We start from the raw sequence: 15,184 nt of genomic DNA, 5'->3' as shown, positions 1-15,184 counted from the left end.
CCTCCCTGCAGGAACTCCAACAACTCCAGCCAGAGATTCAGGGACAGAACTCTGATCTCCCTGGGACTGAGCTCCTAGGGAGAGGAGTGGCAGACTTAGCCTTTCCTACTGGTAGTTCTGAGGAATCCAAGTAGTCCAGGCAAGTGGGTTTCCCAACAGCAAAGCACACTCCGTCTCACCAAAGGACGAAGTGCTTCATTAAACGGGTCCTGTTCCTCATGCCACCCAACTGGGTGAGACCCAACAGGGGCTGTCAGACACCCTACACAGGAGTGATACTACTAAGATCAGGTTGGTCCCCCTTGAAGTCAGAGATCCCAGAGGAAGAAGCAGGCACCTATCTTCGCTGTTCTCCAGCCTCCTTGAGTGATATCTCCAGGCACGGGAGCAAACCAGATGAATAGGGCCTGAAGTGAACCCTCAGCAAACTGCAGTAGCCCTACAGAAGAGGAACCTGACCATTGAAAGAAAAACAAATAAACAGAAAGCAACAACAACAGCATCAACAACAACAAAAGCCTCCACAAAAAAACTCCATCCAAGATTCAGCAGCCTCAAAGATCTAAACTAAACAAACTCATGAAGGTGAGAAAGAATCAATGAAGAAACGCTAAAAAACCAAAAGGCCAGAGTGCCTTTTCTCCTCCAAATGATTGCAACACCTCTAAAGCAAGGGCGCAGAACTGGTTGAAGGATGAGCTGGACGAATTGACAGAGGTAGGCTTCAGAAGATGGGTAATAACAATCTCTGCTGGGCTAAAGGAGCCTGTTCTAACCCAATGCAAAGAAGCAAAGAAGCTAAGAAGCTTGATAAAAGGTTAAAGGTGCTGCTAACTAGAATAACCAGTTTAAAGAGGAACATAAATGACTTGATGGAACTGAAAAACACAACACAAGAACTTCATGAAACATACACAAGTATCAATAGGGGAATCAAACAAACAGAGGATAGGATATTAGAGTTTGAAGACCACCTTGCTTAAATAAGGCATGCAGACAAAATTAGAGAGAAAAGAATAAAAAGGAATGAGCAAATCCTCCTAGAAATATGGGACTACATAAAAAGACTGAACCTATGATTGATTGGACTACCTGAAGGAGGTAGGCAGAATAGAAACAAGCTGGAAAACAGCCAGAGAGAAAGGCCAGGTCACCTACAAAGGGAGGCCCATCAGACTAACATTGGACTTCTCAGAAGAAACCATGCAAGCCAGAAGAGAGTGGGGGCCAATATTCAACATTCTTAAAGAAAAGAATCTTCAACCCAGAATTTCATATCCAGCCAAACTAAGCTTCATAAGCAAAGAAGAAATAAAATCCTTTCCAGACAAGTAAACTCTGAGGGATTTCATCACCATCAGTCTTGCCTTGCCGGAGGTCTTGAAGGAAGCACTCAATATGGAAAGAAAAAAGCAGTACCAGCCACTGCAAAAACACATCAAAATTTTAAGACCAATGACACTATGAAGTAACTGCATCAACTAGTGTGCAAAATAACTAGATAACATCATGACGACAGGATCAAAGTCACACATAACAATACTAACTTTAAATGTAAGTGGGCTAAATGCCCCAATTAAAAGATACGAGCTGTAAAATTGGATAAAAAGTTAAGACCCATCAGTGTACTATATTCAGGAGACCCATCTCACGTGCAAAGATACACATAGCTCAAAATGAAGGAATGGAGGAAAATTGACCCAATAAATGGAAAGGAAAAAAAAAAAAAGCAGGGGTTGCAATCCTAGTCTCTGACAAAACAGACTTTAAATGAACAAATATAAAAAAAAAGACCAAAAGGGCATTACATAATGGTAAAAGGATAAATTTAACAAGAAGAACTAACTAATCTAAATATATACACATCCAATATGAGAGCACTCAGATTCATAAAACAAGTTCTTAAAGACCTACAAAGAGACTTAGATAGACTCCAACACAATAATAGTGGGAGACTTTAATATTAGATAGATCAATAAGATATCTAATATTGACATGATATCTAATATTGACAAGACTGTCAATATTAGATAGATCAACAAGACAGAAAATTAACAAGGATATTCAGGACTTGAAGTCAGCTCTGGATCAAGTGGACCTAATAGATACCTTCAAAACTCTTCACTCCAAATCAACAGAATATACATTATTATTCTCAGTGCCACATGACACTTATTCTTAAACTGATCACATAATTGCAAGTAAAACACTCCTCAGCAAACGCAAAAGAATGGAAACCATAACAAACAGTCACTCAAACCACAGTGAAATCAAATTAGAACTCAGAATTAAGAAACTCACGCAAAACCACAAAATTACATGGAAATTGAACAAGCTGCCCCTGAATGACTCCTAAGTAAATAATGAAGTTAAGGCAGAAATCGAGAAGTTCTTTGAAATAAATGAGAACAAAGAGACAACATACAAGAATCTCTGGGATACAGCTAAAGCAGTGTTAAGAGGGAAATTTATAGCACTAAAATGCCCACATCTGAAAGCTAGAATAGTCTCAATCGACACCCTAACACACAATTAAAAGATCTAGAGAAGTAAGATATAACTAATCCAAAGCTAGCAGAATACAAGAAATAACTAAAATCAAAGCATAATTGAAGGAGATTGAGACATGAAAAACTTTCCAAAAAATCCAGGAGCTGTTTTTCTGGAAAAAAAAAAATTAACAAAATAGACTACTAGAAGAATAATAAAGAAGAAAAGAGAGAAGAACCAAGTAGACACAATCAAAAATGATGAAGGGGATATCACAACTGACCCCACGAAATACAGGCTACCATCAGATGATACTATAAACACTCCTACACAAATAAACTAAAAAATCTGGAAGTAATGGATAAATTCCTGGATGCATACATCTTCCCAAAACTAAACCATGAAGTAGTTGAATCCCTAAATAGACCAATATAAGTCCTGAAATTGAGGCAGTAATTAATAGTCTACCAACCAAAAAAAAAGCCAAGGACCAGAGGGATTCATAGTCGAATACTAACAGAGGTACAAAGGGGAGCTGGTACCATTCCTTCTGAAACTATTTCAAATATTAAAAAGGAGGGACTCCTCCCTAACCCTAACTCATTTTATTTATTTATTTATTTGTTTGTTTGATTATTTATTGAGATGGAGTCTCACTCTGTCACCCAGGCTGGAGTGCAGTGGTGCAATCTTGGCTCACTGCAACCTCCACTTGCCGGGTTCAAGCAAGTCTTCTGCCTCAGCCTCCCAAGTAGTTGGGACTACAGTTGCGTGCCACCATGCCTGACTAATTTTTTGTATTTTTAGGAGAGACAGGGTTTTCACCATGCTGGCCAGGCTGGTCTCAAACTCCTGACCTCGTGATTCACCCACCTCGGCCTCCCAAATTGCTGGGATTACAGGAGTGAGCCACTGCACCCAGCCCCCTAACTCATTTTATGAAACCACCATCATCCTGATACCAAAACCTGGCAGAAATGCAACAGAAAAGGGAAAACTTCAGGCCAATATCCCTGAAGGACAACGATGTGAAAATCCTCAATAAAATACTGGCAAACCAAATACAGCAGCACATCAAAAAACTTGTCCACCACAATCAAGTTGGCTTCATCTCTGGGATGCAAGTTTGGTTCAACATATGCAAATCAGTAAATGTAATCCGTCACATAAACAGAACAAAAGACAAAAACCACATGATTATCTCAATAGATGCAGAAAAAGACTTTGATATAATTCAACATCCCTTCATGTTAAAAACTCTCAATAAACCTGGTATTGATGGAACATATCTCAAAATAATAAGAGATATTCATGACAAACCTACACCCAATATCATATTGAAGGGGCAAAAGCTGAAAGCATTCCCTTCCAACACCAGTGAAAGACAAGGATGCCTTCTCTCTTACCACGCCCATGAAACATAGTATTGGAAGTTCTGACTAGGGCAATCAGGCAACAAAAAAGAAAGTGTACTCAAATAGAAAGAGAGGAAGTTAAATTGTCTCTCTTTGCAGATGATGTAATTCTATATTTAGAATACCCCGTCGCTTCAGCCCCAAAACTCCTTAAGCTGATAAGCAACTTCATCAAAGTCTCAGGATCCAAAATCAATGTGCAAAAATCACAAGCATTCTTTTACACTGACAATAGACAAACACAGAGCCAACTCATGAATGAACTCTTATTCACAATTACTACAAAGAGAATAAAATACCTAGGAATACAGCTAACAAAAGATGTGAAGGACCTCTTCAAGAAGAACTACAAACAACTGCTCAAGGAAATAAGAGAGGACACAAACAAATGGAAAAGCATTCCAGGCTCATGTACAGGAAGAATCAATATCATGAAAATGGCCATACTGCCCAAAGTAATTTATAGGTTTAATGCTATTACCATCAAACTACCATTGACATTCTTCATATAATTCAAAACAACTACTTTAAATTTCATATGCAGCCGAAGAAGAGCCTGTATAGCCAAGACAATCCTAAGCAAAAGAACAAAGCTGGAGGCATCACGCCTGATTTCAAACTATACTACAAGGCTACAGTAACCAAAACACCATGCTACTGCTACAAAAATAGATATATAGATAAATGGAACAGAACAGAGACCTCGGAAATGACACCATACATCTACAACCATCTGATCTTTGACAAACCTGACAAAAAGAAGCAATAGGGAGAGGATTTCCTAGTCAATAAATGGTGCTGAGAAAGCCAGCTAACCATATGCAGAAAACTGAAACTGGATCTCTTCCTTACACATTATACAAAAATTAACTCAAGATGAGTTAAAGACTTAAATGTAAAACCCCAAATCATAAAAACCCTAGAAGAAAACCTAGTCAATAACATTCAGGACATAGGCATGGGCGAAGACTTCATGACGAAAACGCCAAAAGCAATTGCATCAAAAGCCATAATTAACAAATGAGATCTAATACAGAGTTTCTGCACGGCAAAATAAACTATTATTAGATTGAACTGGCAACCTACAGAATGGAGGAAGTTTTTTGCAATCTACCCATCTGACAAAGGTCTAATACCCAGAATCTACAAGGAACTTAAACAAATTTACAAGAAACAAACAACCCCATTGAAAAGTGGGCAAAGACCCTTCTTAAAATAAGACATTTATGTGGCCAACAAACATTAAAAAAGCTCAACATCACTGATTATTAGAGAAATGCAAATCAAAACCAAACTTAGATATAATTTCATGCCAGTCAGAATGTCGATTATTAAAAAGTCAAGAAACAATAGATGCTGCCAAGGCTACAGAGAAATAAGAACGCTTTACATTGTTGGTGGTAATGTAAATTAGCTCAACCATTGTGAAAGACAGTGTGGTGATTCTTCAAAGGTCTAGAACCAGAAATACCATTTGACCCAGCAATTCCATTACTGGGTATATACCCAAAAGAATATAAATGATCTACTAAAAAGGCACATGCACATGTATGTTTATTGGAGCTCTATTTACAATAACAAAGACATGAAATCAACCCAAATGTCCATCAATGATAGACTGGAAAAAGAAAATGTGGTACATATACACCATGGAATACTATGCAGCCATAAAGACAGATGAGATCATGTCCTTTGCAGGGACATGGATGAAGCTGGAAGCCATCATCCTCTGCAAACTAACACAGGAACAGAAAACCAAACAAGACATGATCTCACTTATAAGTGTGAGTTGAACAATGAGAGCACATGGACACAGGGAGGGGAACAACAGACAGCAGAGCCTGTTGGGGGTTGGGAATCTAGTGGAGGGAATCTAGGGGACAGGTCAATAAGTGCAGTAAGCCACCATGACACATGTATACCTATGTAACACACCTGCACATTCTGCACCTGTATCCTGAAACTTAAAGTAAAATAAGTAAATAAACCTCTGCATGAAGTGTATCTTATAATATATGGTGTATCTGTGTTGTTCCTTTTAAAATATATTCACTCATTTTTAAAAACATGTTTATGCATAGTCTTATTCAGGATGAATTTTGATGATTATAAAAATCATCTTTAATAATATGTAGCTTATATATATTTAATATTTATTAAAAATAAGCACATCTATTTTTTGAGCCTCTAAATTGGTTGCTGCCCTTCATGTAATATTCCCTCAGTCTCTAGAATTCTCTCTCCTTTTCACAAGTATATGGTAGAGGAATTAAGGATGGAGAAGAGTTTAACAAGTCAAGCCATCCTTCTCTTATTCTACTTTTCTCTGCCTGCTTATGAATAATTTCTTTCTTATTTACTTTTGAAATATTTATAATGCAGATGTCTATATTGTAATTCCCTTATTACGTTGGAAAGGGTGTTGCTGGAATATGTCTTTGTGTATGTTATTAAGAAAATATTGTTGAACTTCATTTGATAAAGCTTAATTAGTGGCATGTGTGGTGTGAGAAAAAGAATAGGTATTATTTCATTCTAATTAATTTTATCTCAACATGATTATAGAATTGTGATCTCCAAGACTTGAATCTAACATGAGTAAAGTGTTACTAGGTGAGTGAAATATTAAATGCATCAAAGTCATCAAGCCATCATTTATCTGTGTGTTTATCTCAACAGAAATTTGCTAGCATTAAGAAATTGTGTGCATTGTTATGTAAGCTCTTTTTCACTGAATTAACAGTTCAAGAGAAAATTGTTCTCTTGCTTTTTAAATGAGAGAGGTAGATCAAGAGTGAGATAAGCATTTATTATTTAAGAATAGTAGAACTTAATGACAGACCATGAGCAGAGAGTCTATTCAGGAAGAAGAGGGAGGGACAAAAAGAGGGAAATATTTAGACTTTTTTGAGTGTTTCAATATATATTTTTTAATCTGCAAGGACAAATAACAATACCTTTGAGAAAATTATTGGACAAGTTAAAGGCAAAAGTTCTAAAACAATGGCTGGAAATGTATTAAAAATATTTATTGTGTATTTTCTTGTTCATATTATTTTTGGTTCATTTGCTTTTTCCAATAGAAAACCAAATTTTCCATGAAGTAATAATTTTTCTGGGTAAAAAAATTATGAAATGCTTTTAAATTAGTATTAATACTAATTAAATTGTTTAAGTAAAATTTGTCATTTTAAAATGTTAAAGCAGATTTTTTTTTTCTATTTGAAACTATGTTATTTATAATTCAAATTCAGATTTTTTTTTTTTGAAACCGTGTCATTTTGTTTAGCATTAAGCTTAACAAAATGTGGGACTAAGATTTCAAATAGAAGAGAGCCCTAGATAGATGGTGTATCAGTCTGTTCTCACACTGCTAATAAAGGCATACCCAAGACTGGGTAATTTATAAAGTAAAGCGGGTTTAATTGACTCACAGTTCCACATGACTAGGGAAGCTTCACAATTATGGTAGAAGATGAAGAAAAAATCCACGTCTTCCATCGCAGCATGAAAAAAGAGAATGAGGGCCAAGTGAAAGGGAAAACACCTTATAAAACTATCAACTACAGGACTGCAGGCGGAGCTCCCCACCAGTCCCGAGCCATGCCTGCACTCTTCAGCCCTTGGGCCGTCAATGGGACCAGGCTCCACGGAGCAGCGGGCGGCGCCCGTCCGGGAGGCTCAGGCAGCGCGGGAGCCCACCGCAGGGGGAGGAGCTCAGACACCATGGGTTGCAGGTCCCGGGCCCTGCCCCGCTAGGAGGCAGGCAAACCCGGCGAGAATTTGAGTGCAGCGTCTGCAGGCCAGCACTGCTGGGGGACCCTGCACAGCCGCTGCAGCTGCTGGCCCAAGTGCTAAGCCCCTCACTGCCCTGGGCCGGCGGTGCCGGCCGGCTAGCCGCTCAGTGTGCAGGGCCTGCCGAGCCGGCACCCGCCGGAACTCACAATGGCCCGCTAGCGCAGCCCCGGTTCCCGCTAGCGCAGCCCCGGTTCCCGCCCGCGCCTCTCCCTCCACACCTCCCCACAAGCAGAGGGAGGAGGCTCTGGTACCAGCCATCCCAGAGAGGGGCTCCCACGGTGCTGTGGCAGGCTGAAGGGCCCCTCAAGCGCCACCAGAGTGGACGCTGAGGCCGAGGAGGCGCTGAGAGTGAGGGCTGCTAGCACTTTGTCACCTATCAATAGAATGAATTATTTTCCTCTGAGTATATACCCAGTAACGAGATTGCTGAGTTCAATGGTAGTTCTAATTTCTTTGAGAAATCTCTGAACTGCTTTCCACAGTTGATGAACTAATTTGTATTTCCACTAACAGTCTAAAAGTATTCCTTTTTCTTTACAGTTTCGCCAACTTTCATTGTTTTTTAACTTTTTAATAATTGCCATTCTGATTTGTGTACGATGGTATCAAATTGTGGTTTTGATCTGCATTTCTGTGCTGATTAGTGATGTTAATTATTATTTTTTCTTATGTTTGTTGGTCACTGGTATGTATTCTTTTAAGAAATGCCTGTTCACCTCCTTTGCCCATTTTTTCATTGAACCTTTTATCCCTCATCAACTCTTTTCTTTTTTAATTTAATTTTTAAATTGACATAAATTGTTTATGTTTATTGTATACAAATATCCACTTTTTTATTCTTAATACACTTGCCACTCTCTGGCATGGTCACCATTTATTTTTTTAAGTGCAGTCACGTGCTGTATAACAACATTTCAATTAATAACATACCACATATAGAATAGTGGTCCTATAAGATAATAATGGAGCTGAAAAATTCTTATCTTCTAGTGACATTGTAGCCATTCTGACATTTCAGTTCAAGGCATAACTCACATGTTTGTGGCGATGCTGGTATAAACAAACCTACAGCACTGCCAGTTGTATAAAAGTATAGCACATGTAATTGTGTATATTACATAATACTTGATGATAATAAATTACTGTTACTTGTTTGTATATTTATTATGTTATACTATCATTATTTTAGTGTTAAACTTTGAAAAGTTATACTTTTCTGCTTATAAAAAAAAATTAACTGTAAATCAGCCTCAGGCAGGTCCTTCAGGAGGTATTCCAGAAGAAGGCATTGTTGTCATAAAATATGACAGCTTTATGCATGTTATTGCCCTTGAAGATTTTCCAGGGGGACAAGATGTGGAGGTGGAAGACAGTGATATTGATAATCCTGACCCTGATTAGGCTGAGGTAAATGTGTATTTTTGTATCTTAGTTTTTAGCAAAAAAATTTAAATATTAAAAAATATATAAAAATGTTACAAATACACAAATAATAAGGATATAAAAATAAAATTTTTTTACATCTGTACAACGTGTGTGTGTTTTAAGATGTGTTAATACAAAACAAACGTTAAAAACATAAAAAGTTTGTAAAGAAAAATGTTATACTAAACTAAGATTAATTTATTGTTGAAGAAAGAAAAATGTCTAAATAAATTTAGTGTTGACTCCATGTACAGTGTTTATAAAGTATACAGTAGTGCCTGGACCTTCATGTTTCCTCACCACTCACTCACTGTCTCACCCACAGCAACTTCCAGTCCTGCAATCTTCATTCCTGGTAAGTATCCTATACAGGTGTATCACATTTTTTATACCATATTTTTACTGTACCTTTTCTAGATTTAGATATTTTTAGATGCCCAAATACTCACAATTGTATTATAATTGCATACAGTATTTAATAGAGTAGTCTGCTGTATAAATTTGTAGCTTAGGAGCAATAGGCTATGCTGTATAGCTTAGGTGTGTAATAGGCTCTCCTATCTAGTTTGTATAATTATACTCTACAGTGACAAAAATGCCTAAGAACACATCAGAACATATCCCCTTCATTAAGCAACACATAACTATATTATGATTTTTGTTATAGAATTCTCAAATATATTATTGTACCATGATTTCTTCCTAAAACATGACATGGTATTTAATGTCTTCCCTCAATAAAAGACAAAGAATTATACTAAGAAACCATCTTCTTCCAACTTCCCTTCACAAATTTCATAGTATACCTTTAATTTTATTTCATCCCTTGACTTTTATTTGATCAGAAAGATTATTAATAAGCTTTTTACTTTTAAAACAAAATCTCTGCTTTATTATCTACAAAATTTAAAACTTACTCTTTGATTGCTGTTCAGTAAGGTAACGGAAGCCTTATGTTCCCCATTAATTTCTATCTTCCATTGCAAATATGTCAGCTGTACTATTATATTTATAATTAAATATATATAATAGTTACATTACCTTTATATATTTTTATAAATTTGTTATTATTTTTATTCCAAAAATAGAAAATCAATTTGAAAGATTTTAATATTATTTTAACTTAATATTTTAAATATTATTTTTAATTTTAATATTATATTTACATTCTGCACAATCAGGCAAATTCAATTGATCTATCTATCACAAAAGCCTTTTATTAATATCATTCAGAGAGTGTCTTAAGCATTGAGATCTAACAGATTATATTTTCTCACACTTCATTGATTGTTCAGAATAGCTTAATGCTGTTCCTCACTTCCCCATCCATGATTTCTTCTCTTTGCCAGTTTTTCTAATCGTTAAATAATCATTAAGATGCCTAAGATCATCCAACTCTAAAAACTTCTACTGATTCTGCCATATGAATCTGCTATTTATGTTTGCTATGCAGCTATCATTTTATGATTCTTATTGAACTGTTGTGTTGAACTTAGACACCCTTTTGTCCTAAGGACCAGTTATTTGTGTAACGAGAAATAAGAAGTATATATGAATCATTTTTTCCTTAAATAAGATTAATTTTATATTAACACAATTGCTAATCAAAACAACTAACGTGATTATTAACATGATATTAATACAATTAGATTCTTATTCAATAATTTAATTCTTATTCAATAATCTTGTATTTTTTAATCAAATTTATAATACCAACAAGCACCAAATTCTCTTAAGGATTAAAAAACGATCTCTGGTGATCTGAAATATCCCAGTGATATAGGTGGGTATTTTGTTTTATTCCTATTTCTAAAAATCGTGGGTTTATCCTATTCTTGCTTTTGTGAACTTAGTGTATGTACCATCTTATTTTGCCCCCTGTATTTGAACATTCCTTTGAGATTTCCCCATCTTGGTATTTTTACTCTAGTTAAATGCCTTTTCTCCGGTTTTCCTTCCAGCCCTTCTTTTCCTTGTCCTTTAATTTGTTTTTAATAACATCTTATCTCTGAATATATTTTAAAATGTGTTTTTAAAAAAATCATGAATGTTACTGAAAATTCAGTAACTTCATCAACAAAAAAGTGATACCAGTAGGGCACAGTGGCTCATGCCTGTAATCCCAGCACTTTGGGAGGCCGAGGGGAGTGGATCACCTGAGGGCAGGAGTTTGAGACCAGCCTGGCCAACATGGCAAAACCCATCTCTTCTAAAAATACAAAAATTAGCTGGGCGTGGTCTCATGCACCTGTAGTCCCAGCTACTCGGGAGTCTGGGGCAGGAGAATCACTTGAACCGACGAGGCAGAGATTGCAGTGAGCCTAGATCACACCAGTGCACTGCAGCCTGGGTTACAGAGCCAAGCTCCGTCTCAAAAAAAATAAAAAAATGTAAATAAATAAATAGATAAATAAACCATGTTTCTCTATAGGAAGTTTTAATATTAAAAAGATAGAAATTCCCTCTGAGTTAATTGATGAGTTATTCAGTTCCAGTAAATATTTTCACTTTGATTTTAAGAGCTGAGGAAGCCAATTGTAAATTTTATTCAGAAGAATTGTTTAAAACAGTAGTTAGGAAATTCAGAAAAGCAATGTGCGGAAGCCAACCACACCAAGCTTTTAAATATAATAAAAGTCTGTATAGTTAAAGCAGTTTAGTATCAACATCAGAACTGACAGGCATACCAATGAAATAAAGTAGAAAACCCAGAATCAGACAAATTATATTTGGAAATTCAGTGTACGCTAACAAGGCATCTCAAATCAATGAGAAAAAGATAACTGATGTTTTGATAACTGGGTGGATCTAGAAGGAAAAACTGGATCCATGTCTCATCTCTTCATTAGCATATATTGCAAGCAGATTAATATATAAATGTATACAATTTCAGTTATGAAGCTACTAGAAAAATTAGTAAATAAGTGAATTCTTAGTAATGCACAAGTAGTAAAATTTAATAAGTATTCAAAATTCAGCACAGTAATGGAAAATATAAATTTGATTATACTAAATATTTCATCACAAAAACACCATAGATAAGAATGACAAATCACAAACCGAACAATAAAATTGCAACTTCTTTAAAAGAAAATGACTGTTAAACTTATAAAGGGCTTCTAAAATTAATCAGGAAAAAGCCAACAACGTATCATAATAAAAGAGCAAATTGTATGAATATTAAATGCCAGAAAAAGAAATGTCAGTGGCTCTTACACATATGACAATATGTTCAACTTCAATAATAATAAGAGAAAAGCAAATAAAACTTCATTTGAATATCATTCATGATCTCTCAAGCTTTTACAAATCTGAAGGTTGAAGTTGTAGATCACAAGGACATTTATATATCACTATGGAAATGCAAACTGGCATATCACTCTTTAGGGGGGATTTGGCAATGTTTATCAAAATTGTACATTCCTTTATCCTTTGAACCAGCAAACCTATTTCAGAATCCTGGGAATCTATTCAAAGTTAAATTGACAAAAAATAGAAAATGACTTATGAACATTCATTTCAGCATTATTTAAAATAGCAAAAGACCAGAAACAACCTAAATGCTGTTTAGGTTGACTGGTTGGATAAATTACGTTGCTTAGGAAACTGAGTAAACAATGAAAAATCAAGAAGTATGCTGTACTGCTGGAAAATGGAATCAACTCCATAATTTACTAGTTAACTCCAAAATATATTGTTCAATGATGAATGCAATATAGATAAAAGTATGTATAGTGTACTATTGCGAAAAGAAAATAAATCTAGGGGCCCCCAAATCACTAAGCTGAAGGGAGAAGTCAAGCTGGAAACTGCTTAAGGCAAACCTGTCTCCCATTCTATTCAAAGTCACCCCTCTGCTCACTGAGATGAATGCTATCTGTTTGCCTCATTTAGAGAGGCTAATCAGAAACTCAAAAGAATGCAACCACTCTTACCTACCTATGAAATGGAAGCCCCCTCTCAGCTTCGAGTTGTCGCGCCTTTGCCTCAAGTACTCCCACATTTCCAGACTGAACCAATGTACATCTTACACTTATTGATTGGGGTCTCATGTCTCTCTAAAATGCATAAAAGCAAGCTGTGCTCTGGTCACTTTGGGCACATGTCATCAGGACCTTCTGAGTTGCGTCATGGGCGCGTGTCTGGAAACTTGGTGAAGTAAACTTTCTTTGTCTTTTCTTTTTTTTTTTTTTTGAGACGGAGTCTCGCGTGCTGTCGCCCAGGCTGCAGTGCAGTGGCGCGATCTCGGCTCACTGCAAGCTCCGCCTCCTGGGTTCCCGCCATTCTCCTGCCTCAACCTCCCGAGTAGCTGGGAATACAGGCGCCAGCACCATGCCAGGCTAATTTTTTTTTTTTTGTATTTTTTAGTAGAAATAGGGTTTCACCGTGTTAGTCAGGATGGTCTCCATCTCCTGACCTCGTGATCCACCTGCCTCGGCCTCCCAAAGTGCTGGGATTACAGGCCTGAGCCACTGCACCCTGCCGGTGAAATGAACTTTCTAAATTCACTGAGACCTGTCTTAGATTTTGGGGATTCACATTTTGGTAACCCCAGAGGAATTCTGGGTGGAGATGCCCCTGACCTTTGGCAAATCTATCAGTGCTTGATACTCGTGTAACGCCTAAGGTTCTTGCCTAGCCATGCCAAAGAATTGGTGTGGCGGCTGCCCTCCATGAGTGATAGAGACACGGAGCGATAGAGAGAAAAAGCTGTAGGCTTTATTGGGCGGAGTGAAAGTACAAAGCTTCCACAGCGTGGAAGGGGTGCTGAACTGGTAGGCACTGTTGGTTTTGGGTGATTGCCTTTTAAACTCGTTAAGGCAGGAAATACGTGCAGCAGGAAAATGTTACCGGAATGAGAAACAAAGGCAGTAAATTATTTTGTGATATATCTTAGATTTTGAGGAAAACCAGAATTGCAACTTCGGTTTTATCTACTTTATGACCTTGCAGCAGCTTGGCAAAGGAGACAGAATCTTATAGGACTTAACAAAGTATGTTTACAAGGAATTGGAATAGGGAGTATAGGTAAGGTCTGCTGGTCGCAGAAAAACGGGAAGTTAACATTTCTTTTACTTTAGTTTCCGCGGATGGGGAAGGGAGAGAGAACACAGGGAAACTTACAGCAAACTTTTAGCTGTTTATAGCTTTCTTGAAGAAGAAAACACACGCACAAGTCCTGGTGTTAAGAATATTTTAAGCATATATCTTCAATATTATTCATCCAGGACTGACGTAAGTCCTGATGCAGGAAATAAGTGAGTTTCACAGCTTTCTGAGCAGGGGCTTCCTACTCCACCCAGGAAGCCCAGTTGGCACCTCCTCTCACCGGCGTGAGCTAACTTTATGGTTCAAACCAGTGGGAGAATTTGCAGAGGTCTAGGAGCACCCCCTCCAGAGAATCTCTGATCTCCAAAAATTTGGTCAAGATCTAAAGTTTATTTTGCTGTACACCTCCCTTCTATTTTGGAGTTTTACTTGCTCCAAACAAGGAAGGCAAGAGTTCCTGTATCCATCACAATGGAAAGTAGGTAACTTCTTCATGGCGTTTGAGCTCCCTCTTAGCAGGGAAGATGAGTTTGTGTTTTGTTTTTGTTTTTGTTTTTGTTTTCCTGCTTCTAGAATGGGAGAAAGCAGTCTTCAGCCTGAGACCCATCCCTAGGTAAGTACCTGAATTGGAGTTTTGTCTCAGCTAAAGTTTAACAACCAGCTGCTATTAATTTCTACTTACCATTAGAGCACTCAGTGATCATATTGTTGGGTTTTTACTGTTGTTGTTTGTTCTGGATTTTCACCCACCAGATTTAACCAATTTTACCTGATTTGGTCAAATCTGAGTGAGAATTCCAAGTTTTGGGTAACTAAGTCCCTCTAATTTGTACAACATTCCTCACAACTGCAAAGGAGGGAAAACATGCACTTAGTTTCTGAGTTTCTGTTCCACCTTATACCTCCTACCCCTTTTGCCATCTGTAGTACCAAAACGCCTAGACTTGAACCCCTTTAAAGAATTCACCTGCTTGGGGGTATTCTGTTTTCTTTGTGGAGTTTCAAGA

This window comes from Theropithecus gelada, chromosome 6 (genome assembly GCF_003255815.1).
Source record: "Theropithecus gelada isolate Dixy chromosome 6, Tgel_1.0, whole genome shotgun sequence".
In the NCBI taxonomy this organism is placed as follows: Eukaryota; Metazoa; Chordata; class Mammalia; order Primates; family Cercopithecidae; genus Theropithecus; species Theropithecus gelada.
The sequence above is the reverse complement of the archived record's forward strand: the minus strand, read 5'-3'. Positions refer to the sequence as shown.